This window comes from Cervus canadensis, chromosome 14 (assembly GCF_019320065.1).
Source record: "Cervus canadensis isolate Bull #8, Minnesota chromosome 14, ASM1932006v1, whole genome shotgun sequence".
NCBI classification, from domain to species: domain Eukaryota; kingdom Metazoa; phylum Chordata; class Mammalia; order Artiodactyla; family Cervidae; genus Cervus; species Cervus canadensis.
Genome location: NC_057399.1, coordinates 51142175 through 51153553, shown reverse-complemented (window position 1 = coordinate 51153553; position 11379 = coordinate 51142175). Strand labels below are relative to the sequence as shown.

Genomic DNA, 11379 nt, shown 5'->3' with positions numbered 1-11379 from the left:
TACCACCCTGATAAGAATCCAAATGAAGGCGAGAAGTTTAAACAGATTTCTCAAGCTTACGAAGTGCTCTCTGATGCAAAGAAAAGGGAATTATATGGTAAAAGAGGAGAAAAGGCAATTAAAGAAGGTGGAGCAGTCATGAGTTTTGACTCCCACATGGACATCTTTGATATGTTTTTCAGAGGAGGAGGCAGGATGCAGAAAGCGAGGAGAGGTAAAAACCTTGTTCATCAACTTACAGTAATCTTAGAAGATTTATATAATGGTGCAGCAAGAAAACTAGCTCTGCCAAAGAATGTGATTTGTGACAAATGTGAAGGCCGAGGTGGTAAGAGAGGAACAGGAGAATGCTGTCCCAATTATCAAGGTACTGGAATGCAAATAAAAATTCATCAAATAGGACCTGGAATGGTTTAGCAAATTCAGTCCGTCTGCATGGATTGCCAGGACCATGGGGAGCAGATCAGTCCTAAGGACAGATGTAAAAGCTGCAACGAAAGGAATATAGTTTGAGAAAAGAAAGTTACAGACGTTCACATTGACAAATGCATGAAAGATGGCCAGCAGATAACATTCCATGGTGAAAGAGACCAAGAACCAGGACTGGAGCCAGGAGATATTATCATTGCTTTAGACCAGAAGGATCATGCTGTTTTTACTCCAAGAGGAGAAGAACTTTTCATGTGTATGGACATACAGCTGGTTGAGGCACTGTGTGGCTTCCAAAAGGCAATATTTACTCTTGACAACCGAACCAGAGTCATTACTTCTCATCCAGGTCAGATTGTCCTGCAGGGAGATATCAAGTGTTTGCTAAATGAAGGCATGCCAATTTATCATAGGTTATATTAAAAGGGTCACCTAGTCATTGAATTTAAGATAAACTTTCCTGAGAATGGCTTTCTCTCTCCTGATAAATTCTCTTTGCTGGAAAAACTTCTGCCTGAGAGGAAGGAAGTAGAAGAGACTGATGAAATGGACCAAGAAGAATTAATGAACTTCGATCCAGATCAGGAAAGATGGCGCCATTACAATGGAGAAGCCTATGAGGATGATGAACCTCATCCTTGGGGAGGTGTTCAGTGTCAGACCTCTTAGTAGGGCTCGTGAATAACACTCACTGCTGGTGTTTTATTTGCGGTTTGAGTGAAGGACTATAATCATAATATGCTCACTACTTGCTGTTGTTTTGCTTTAATGAAGAATAAACTCAAATATAAAAGCTCTGATTTTGCTCTGCATATATGATGATTTCAGTGTGCAAGGTAAGTTTAATACTTGTAAAAACTACTTTAAAAAATTTCCCCTAGCATTTTTTAGGCCATACTTTGTAATTGATTCCAGCTATGTACATGGAATAGTTTAGACCAAAATGTCATATATATGTATTGACTTCAGTGTATGATCCTTAATTGTTAAGCTATGAAATTAAAACTGCATTTCTGGCAGTCAAAGAGCTTAATTTGTAGAGAAGTGTTGGTCTGTATAGTTGTATTAAGTGGGACTCATTGTGATTCTTCTGCATTTATTCTGTTGCCTCAACTGTTATTGAAGATGGCATGCTGTATAATTTAATTTAGCCTGTGGTGTCAGTGATAGAAATGATACCTTTCTAAAGAAGGGGTTTACCATAACATGCTGCTTCTTGAGGGCTTGCACTTGTAGAACTGCATTCCCTTCTCCTGTGCCATCTTTTATTAATATATATAGCTATTGGTCCTGATTACTTTTGTTTTCCCCCTCCTTTTTGGACCACAGTAAGCCTTAGAGTAGTGACTACTGGAGCAGGGAAACTTAGAGGTTAGAGTGATGAGACCTTTACATGGAGAGGTAATTTGCATGCATGAGATAGGAAGGTGTTTTTGTAGGTATGTTATAGACTTACTTTAAACCATTTAACTTATGCTCCAGAGTAACTGGTAATTTAATGTCAGTAGTATAGCAAATTATGATGAATAGTTTTAACTGTATGTTTAAAGTCATATGTTCACAAGCTTAAATCTGGGTATCAGAATTTAAGCAATTCTTGATATGTATGAATGTCTCTTTAACATACTGATTACAAAGCAAAAAAAATTGGTAATAAAAATAAGTGAAATATTAGCTTAACTGGCAATTAGTATAGAAAGATCAGGTTAAAAATTGTATTTTTGTTGATGAAGTCATCAAGAAAGAGATCTGATGTTGTTAGTGGAATTGTGAATTGGTGCAACATTGACAGAGAGTAACCTGTCAATATTTATCAACAATTTTAACGCACATATACTCTTAGATATAATTACATTTCCAGGAAACTATCGGATATACTCACAACCATGTGCAATGATAAATGATTACAGATTGTACTGGCAATAATGGCTGCTTTGAGGAAAGATAACTGGGTAGAAGGAGAGTTAGGTGATTATGAATTAATTTTCCCTACTTCTTTCTATACTTTTATTTATTTCATGTGTGTTCATTACTTATTTAAAATAAATTAGTTTACATAAATAAGTACATCTATTTTAAAAAAGCAAAAAAAAAAAAGATTACTATACTGACAGTTATTTGGAAGTTTGCCACTAACCAGTAGTCCTTTATTCTCAACACATTCTCACATGTAACCAGTCATAAAAAGGAAGCATCTGGATATATTTTTACACCATTATTTGTTACTACTGCCAACATATGCTATTTAGTAATGCAAACAGCATTACTACTGCTACATTTTTATTATTTTGAAACAGGTCAAAAGTTGTATAATTGTTTATATTTATGGAGTGTCTATTTTGTGCTGAACGGTTATGCTTAGAAGCATATGTAAAATTTAATACTAACAATAAATCTATATGGAAGGTAATATGACCTATGATTTTGGATGAGAAAATTGAGGTTCATGACACTAGTGAGGATCTGGGATTTGAATCAAGGTCTCTCTGTCCACTAAGCTTTATTACCACTGTTGTGCACATTTCATTTAGAATATATTCATGTGATTATGTCCCATGATTCCTATTGCAAATATATATATATCAGCCCATCAATGGTTCAGTGTCATGCAACCCTCAGTTCTCTGCGGTATGGTGTGGAAGGCAGCAGATAAGCAAGTAAAATTGCTAAAGGTATTTTACCTTTATACTACCAGAGCATGATTTATTCTGCACTACCAGGGTACAAAATTACCCAGAGTTGAATAATATAATGTTGAATACAGAAAGGTTTGTGCTTAGTCACTCAGTCGTGTCCGACTCTTTGTGACCCCATGAACAGTAACCCACCAGGCTCCTGTATCCACGGGATTCTCCAGGCAAGAATACTGGAATGGGTTGCCATTTCCTTCTCCACATAAACAGAAAGTTTACCTGTAGCCTAAACCCTATCCCTCAACTCAAGATTGGCACACCCAACTACCTCATCAATATCCCCAAGTGGATGTGAAATACACATCTCAGACACAACATATTCAAAACTCATCTCCTCTGCCCATGCCCACCTGAGCCTTTTGCCCTGAGTCCTCCTCCTGTCTGTCAAGGGCAGCTCTATTCTTCTGTGCCCCAGCGATAGCTTTATTCTCTTTTCATCTCCCTTTCTCTACTTTCCTTTCCTTTTCTCGCCTGTCTTCTCCCTGTCCTATATCCAATCCATTAGCAAAAGCTATTTTCTCTATTATCAAAATATACACAGAATCTAACCTTTTCTCACAAATTCATCACTAGTTTCTCCTCTGGTTCCAGTCACCACCAACTCTTGCCTGCATTACTTTAAAAAACTTCTAGGCAGTCTCCTTGCTTTTATCCACACCCTGTACTATCTATTCTTTGTTCAGCATCCAGAGTTATCCATCTTAAATACGTCAGATAGTACACTACTCCCATGTCTGAAAACCCTCTAATGGCACAGGACAAAACTCAAAAGCTTACAATTATCTACATAACTTGACCTCATTACCTCTTCATCTTTATCTCTAAAATCTACCTTTCCCCTAACATGCTCTAACCATCCTGCTCTCTTTGCCAGTCTTAAAATCTCTCCAGCCTTAGGACACTTGATCTTTCTTCTGCAGGGAGTGCCTCCCAGTACCCAAGTATCTACATGGTTTTCTCCATCACCTTATTCAAATCTCTGTTCAAACATTCCTCTCTCCACAAATTTTTCCAAGACCACCTATTTCAAACTCTAGTCCTATTCCTGGTGCTCTCCGTCTCCTCTCTGGTTTATTTCACACCACAGCTCCTACTACCTTCTAATATACTTTATAATTTTTTGTTATTATGTTTATGGACTATCTCCACCAAAATGTAACTTCCATGAGGGTAAGGATCTTTTTTCCTATTGTTTTAACTTCTGTTGTATTATTAGTAACTGACAGATAAACATTTGTTGATAGACTGGATAAATAAATGACATCTTACAAATCATATTCAATGAAACACTGTTTCTGTGAGATGCTCTGCTAAGAAACAGGGTAGGATAGGCTTGTGATGAGATAAATTTGGAAAATTCTGCACACTATAATCCCTTTTATATGTCTGCTCCTCTATAAATATAAATAAATATACATATAACAAACATTTATAAATGTTAATAGTATATTGTTCCACAACAATATAAGCAAACATATATAATATATATAAACAAATATATCTTGTATATTTAAATATATATATTTGCATATTTTTATGCAAGTGCTAAAACAGTGTTAATGGTTGAAAAGACAGATAACTGCCTGAAGGAATAACTGAAATTAATTATGAAAGGTAGGAAAGAAAACTAAAGATTGTTAATGTGCTGATAGATTGCAAATAAAGTACTCAACTAATTGAACAGGAGATAAAGAATGAGGAATTACTAAAGACATTAGAGATGGAAAAGGGAATATTTAACAAAATTGAGTAATCAAAAGACATGATGGTCAAAAAAGTTTGAAACAATACAAAAAACATTTTAAGAAAAAAAGTAGAGGGAAAATACAGATAACAGACACTTAGAATTACAAGTTCTAGGAAGTACTCTAAATTTTTCTTTACTTTTCATGAAAATTGTTATTTAGTGACATTTTTAATAAATTTGCTATTTAGAATATAAAATTAGAGAAAAGAGATTGTATACTCTACTTGTCAGTTAAAGAAAATTTGCTAGTTTCAAAATTAAACATACATAGGCATAGAATTTACAGGTAGATTATCACATTATCCAGAGAAATTTAGGGCTTTATGTCCATTCCAAACTATGTTATCACTTTAAGATACTAGACATATGAAGTGATAAAGGTCTTACTTTACAACTTATCCTAAACCTAACCTGTCTTAGATGCATTCCCGCTAACATTAGTAATTTTCATTTACCTTGAATGAAAAATGTTAGTCGCTCAGTTGTATCTGACTCCTTTGTGACCCCATGGACTGTAGCCCATCAGGTTCCTCTATCCATGGAATTCTCCAGGCAAGAATATAGGAATGGGTAGCCATTCCCTTCGCCAAGGGATCTTCCTAACCCAGGGATAGGTGCCAGTTCTCCTGCATTGCACGCAGATTCTTTACCATTTGAGCCACCAAGAAAGCTCCTTGAGTAAAAAAGGCCTTGTGGCTTTTTACTAAAGCTGCAGAGTATTGTCAGGTGGCTAAGACAGTAAAGAATGCACCTGCAATGCGGGAGACCTGGGTTCAGTCCCTCGGTCAGGAAGATCCCTTGGAGGAGGGCATGGCAACCCACTCCAGTATTCTTGCCCAGAAAATCCCCATGGACAGAGGAGCCTGGTGAGCTACAGGTCATGGGGTCACAAAGGAGTCAGATGTATCTGAGTGACTAAGCACACATAGACTAGCAACCAAAAGGCAAGACACTTTTCACTCTCCGTTCCTCATTGAGTTCAAAGGAAGACAGGAAAGTTTCCTTGCTCTTGATAGAAATCTTGACCTGATGCTAAACATAGCCACAGTATGCAATGATTCTATTCTACACCTATATAGGTAGTAAGTGTTTATCTAGGCTATAAAATGAACTCTATCTACCACCTGGGGCTTTAACAATGGATTTAGAAAAATTGTCCACTTAAAGACCAAATAGTACTTTAATAATAAAAAAGAGTTTAACTTAAGCTAAATCATAGGATCAGTTCAGTTCAGTTCAGTTGCTCAGTCATGTTCGACTCTTTGTGACCACAGGAACCGCAGCATGAGAGGCCTCCCTGTCCATCACCAACTCCCAGAGTTTACCCACTCATGTCCATTGAGTTGGTGATGCCATCCAACCATCTCATTCTCTGTCATCCCCTTCTCCTCCCACATTCAATCTTTCCCAGCATCAGGGTCTTTCCAAATGAGTCAGTTCTTCTCATCAGGTGACCAAAGTATTGGAGTCTCAGCTTCAACATCAGTCCATCCAATGAATACCCAGGACTGATCTTTAGGATGGACTGGTTGGACCTCCTTGCAGCCCAAGGGACTCTCAAAGGTCTTCTCCACACAGCAGTTCAAAAGCATCAATTCTTCAGCGCTCAACTTTCTTTACAGTCCAACTCGCACATCCATACATGACCACTGGAAAAACTATAGCCTTGACTAGATGGACCTTTGTTGAGAAAGTAATGTCTCTGCTTTTTAATATGCTGTCTAGGTTGGTCATAACTGTCCTTCCAAGGAGTAAGCATCTTTTAATTTCATGGCTACAATCACCATCTGCAGTGATTTTACAGCCCCCCAAAATAAAATCAACCACTGTTACCACTGTTTCTGCATCTATTTACCATGAAGTGATGGGACCGGATGCCATGATCTTAGTTTTCTGAATGTTGAGCTTTAACCCTAAGCCAAATCCTCATGACTATATAGTGGAAGTGAGAAATGTCTAGATCTGATGGACAGAGTGCCTAATGAACTATGGACAGAGGTTCATGACATTGTACAGGAGACAGGGATCAAGATCATCCCCAAGAAAAAGAAATGCAAAAAAGCAAAATGGCTGTCTGAGGAGGTCTTACAAATAGCTGTGAAAAGAAGAGAAGTGAAAAGCAAAGGAGAAAAGGAAAGATATACCCATTTGAATGCAGAGTTCCAAAGAATAGCAAGGAGAAATAAGAAAGCCTTTCTCAGCGATCAATGCAAAGAAATAGAGGAAAACAACAGAATGGGAAAGACTAGAGAGCTCTTAAAGAAAATTAGAGATACCACGGGAATATTTCATGCAAAGATGGGCTCAATAAAGGACAGAAATAGTATGGACCTAACAGAAGCAGAAGATATTAAGAGGAGGTGGCAAGAATACACAGAAGAACAGTACAGAAAAGATCTTCACAACCTAGATAATCACAAAGGTGTGATCACTCACCTAGAGCCAGACATCCTGGAACGTAAAGTCAAGTGGGCTTTAGGAAGCATCACTACGAACAAAGCTAATGGAGGTGATGGGATTCCAGGTGAGCTATTTCAAATCCTAAAAGATGATGCTATGAAAGTGCTGCACTCAATATGCTAGCAAATTTGGAAAACTCAGCAGTGGCCACAGGACTGGAAAAGGTCAGTTTTCATTCCAATCCCAAAGAAAGGCAATGACAAAGAATGCTCAAACTATTGCACAATTGCCCTCATCTCACATGCTAGTAAAGTAATCCTCAAAATTCTCCAAACCAGGCTTCAGCAATACGTGAACCATGAACTTCCAGATGTTCAAGCTGGTTTTAGAAAAGGCAAAGGAACAAGAGATCAAATTGCCAACATCCGTTGGATCATCAAAGAAGCAAGAGAGTTCCAGTAAAACATCTATTTCTGCTTTATTGACTATGCCAAAGCCTTTGACTGTGTGGATCACAATAAACTGTGGAAAATTCTGAAAGAGATGGGAATACCAGACTACCTGACCTGCCTCTTGAGAAACCTGTATGCAGGTCAGGAAGCAATAGTTAGAACTGGACATGGAACAATAGACTGGTTCCAAATAGGAAAAGGAGTACGTCAAGGCTGTATATTGTCACCCTGCTTATTTAAGTCATATGCAGAGTACATCATGAGAAACTCTGGGCTGGAAGAAGCACAAGCTGGAATCAAGATTGCCAGGAGAAATATCAATAGCCTCAGATATGCAGATGACACCACCCTTATGGCAGAAAGTGAAGAACTAAAGAGCCTCTTGATGAAAGTGAAAGAGGATAGTGGAAAAGTTGGCTTAAAGCTCAACATTCAGAAAACTAAGATCATGGCTGAGTATTATTTACTACTATATGGTTTACTATATATATTAGACTATATAGAGTATGGTTTGTGTGCATGCTAAGCAGCTTCAGTTGTGTCCAATTCTTTGCATCCCTATGTACTGTAGCCCTCCAGCCTCCTCTGTCCATGGGGATTCTCCAGTCAAGAATACTGGAGTGGGTTGCCATGCTCTCCTCCATGGAATCTTCCCCAAACCAGAAACTGAACCAGCATCTCTTACATCTCCTGCATGTTAGTTAAGTTCTTTACTAGTGGCACCACCTGGGAAGCCCAGGGAATGGTTTACTACTATATTTAAACTACTATGTTACTACTATTTGAAAAAACAAAACAAAACAAAACTACTATTTGCCACACTTTTGTTATAGAAATGAGTATTAATTTTTAAAAAGGGAAGATAAATGTTAAGTGTTTACATTTGCCAAAGATAAGAACAGAACTATGTCACAAAAAAATAATCCAGATGGCATTAATCCCATGACTCACTTTCTTAAAGACTTTGAAAAAAACTGCAGAATTCACTTAGAAGGGCAATTTATTCTCCCAGTAACCCCCCCAAGAGTGTACTGAGAAATGCCAAAATAGAAAGGCACATAAACTAGGTCCTGGAAACAATATCAGGGCTTGAGGACACAACAAACAAACAAAAGGGAAAACCCAATATGTACAAATCATCAATTAGCTTGAATCCCCTACCAATGAAAATACATTTGAACTCATTTATTCATTGAGCACCTTCTATATGGTAGTGACCTGAATAAAATAAGACAAATGGGTGAAAAAAATAATGACTGCTTTAAGAGAAGTAGGCTGGACAAGATCTGATAATGACATAGAACATATAGAAGAAGGATGACTCTCCTTCATGACTTGCTAGGCCAATAGCTGACTGCTGGCCTCATTCACTGACAGAGAAGACCCAGGAGAAAGAGCTCACATGAAGGGGATCAATAAGGTGGTAAGTTCATTATTGGACACACTTAGATTTGGGTTTCAGTGAGATATCCAAGTGGAGATGTCAAAATAGATACTAAGAGTCTGACCCTAACAAGAAATCCAGCTTCTGACATTACTTGGGGGTAAATCTTCATTGATAGTAATTAAAGTCATGAAAATGGATGAGTTTACTCAAAAGGTATGTTTGAAGATAGAAAAGAGCCCAAGATAGTCATGAGAAACAGCAATGAAAACACAAAAATAGGAGCATCCACAAAGCAGAACTGAGCCAACTTAAATTGTGCATGGGGAGAGAAGAATCATTTTTCTGCTTTTCCAAAAATAGAATTATAGAAATTATCTCACTGTCTTGCCACCATGGGTGGCCTTAAGTATGTACTTAAGTGTGTGAGGCAAGGGTCATTTAACCAGGGTTTTAGGTGGCTTAGAGAAATTCTTTGTACACATCCGTAGACAGCTTGAGAAGCAGTGGCAGATAGCTGCAGTGCTTGCTACCAGAGGGTTAACCGGTTGTAGAGGGAGATTTTTCAAGTTGCTCTCAGCTCTCAAGGTTAAATGATGAGAGGGCTTTCTTCATTGCACCTTCTCAAGAAGGTGAAATTGGGAGATTTAACCTGAATAATTCACGTGAAAATAAAACCATTTGGGGCTTGTCATTGCTTAATGTAGAAATCCATCATTATTTTACACAACTGGATACACTTAGTTCTTCACTTTTATCACAGAAACTCAGGAGGCGTGTAACTACATATTCATTCTCAGTAAAACTCTCTGTTGCCAAGATAAAGTACAAAAGTGGAGAGGTCAGAAAAAGAGTGTGCGTTCCCCCAGTGTATGTCAGTTTGGAGGTGAACTCACTGAACTGCAGAATACGTGACCCTGATCACAACTGGCCTTCACAACAGGGCAGTGTGAGGCTTCAGATGTATTGAAGTGATTTCCCAGAGGTTTTTCATAGTCCTCTGGGATTTGAAAGAAACCTAACCCTTGAATGAAGTGAAACATCCTTTGACAGAAAATTAGCATAATCATCAGGGGTAGCATTGTAAGAATGTAGTTCAGGTACCAAAAGATACAGTCTAACTGGAGTTAAAGACACTGACAATTCCTCTGTTACGGTTTTTCCAGTAGTCATCTATGGATATGAGAGTTGGACCATAAGGAAGGCTAAGCACCAAAGAACTGATGCTTTCAAAATGCGATGCTGGAGAATACTCTTGAGAGTCCCTTGGACAGCAAGGAGATCAAATTGGTCAACCCTAAAGGAAATCAACCCTGAATACTCATTGGAAGTACTGATGCTGAAGCTGAAGCTCCAATACTTTGGCCACCTGATGCAAGGAGCCGACTCATTGGAAAAGCCCCTGATGCTGGGAAAGATTGAAGGCAGGAGGAGAAGGGGATGACAGAGGATGAGATAGTTGGATGGCATCACTGACTCAGTGGACATAAGTTTGAGCAAACTCAGGGAGATAGTGACAGGGAAGCCTGGCGTGCTGCAGTTCATGGAGTTGCAAAGAGCTGGACATGACTGTGACTGAACTATAGCAACAGTTCCTCTGCCAGGGGGAGACTTGCCCTGCAAGGTCCAGGACCTCCTAGAAAAGTCTCCGTCAACTGACATTTCCCTTTGGTTACAAGATGGTCTCCTAATCCACAAGAATTGAAGTATATTTGAGGTTCTACATTACTAAGATAAATATTATTTAGTTATAAAGAAATAATTTGAATTTAGGCCCAAATGCTGTGTCTGAATCATAAGAGAATGATATCTTTGATGGATATTACATCAGAGGACCCTGGATTACCTGCATGCATCTGTAGTCCATCTCTGAAACCTCTCTCTGCTCTCTGTAAGAGCAAGAATTATACTCAACTTCAGAATGTGAACAGCCCCCGGTCCTCTCCCTAGAGCTACTGAACACAGCAGGACATATTTCTTTCCTGGCTATCGCTATTTGAATCTGCAGGGATGTGCTTAAAGAAAGGGCTCTCCCGGACCTGCCTGGAAAACTTTCTAATATCAGCACGTCCCCGCCTGAGTGGTGGGAAGCTGAGCCCTCTTCCCCTCTGAGATGAGAAGCGGGAGTTGATTGCTCCCTGTTTAGCTCTTAAGGTGTAAGTCTCTGTTCTTTGTCTCTTCAGTTGGAGGAAAAGACCTGTTCTTAGTTTTATCTTCAGACTTAGGAAATGAAGTTTCATCTTCAATTTTCAATCAGACCAAAAATGGTACTGC

General features: G+C 38.5%; 1 pseudogene; it reads left to right on the top strand.

Moving 5' to 3' along the window:
• Positions 1 to 375: 375 nt before the first annotated feature.
• LOC122453248 lies at positions 376 to 1098 on the top strand (annotated as a pseudogene).
• Positions 1099 to 11379: the final 10281 nt, after the last annotated feature.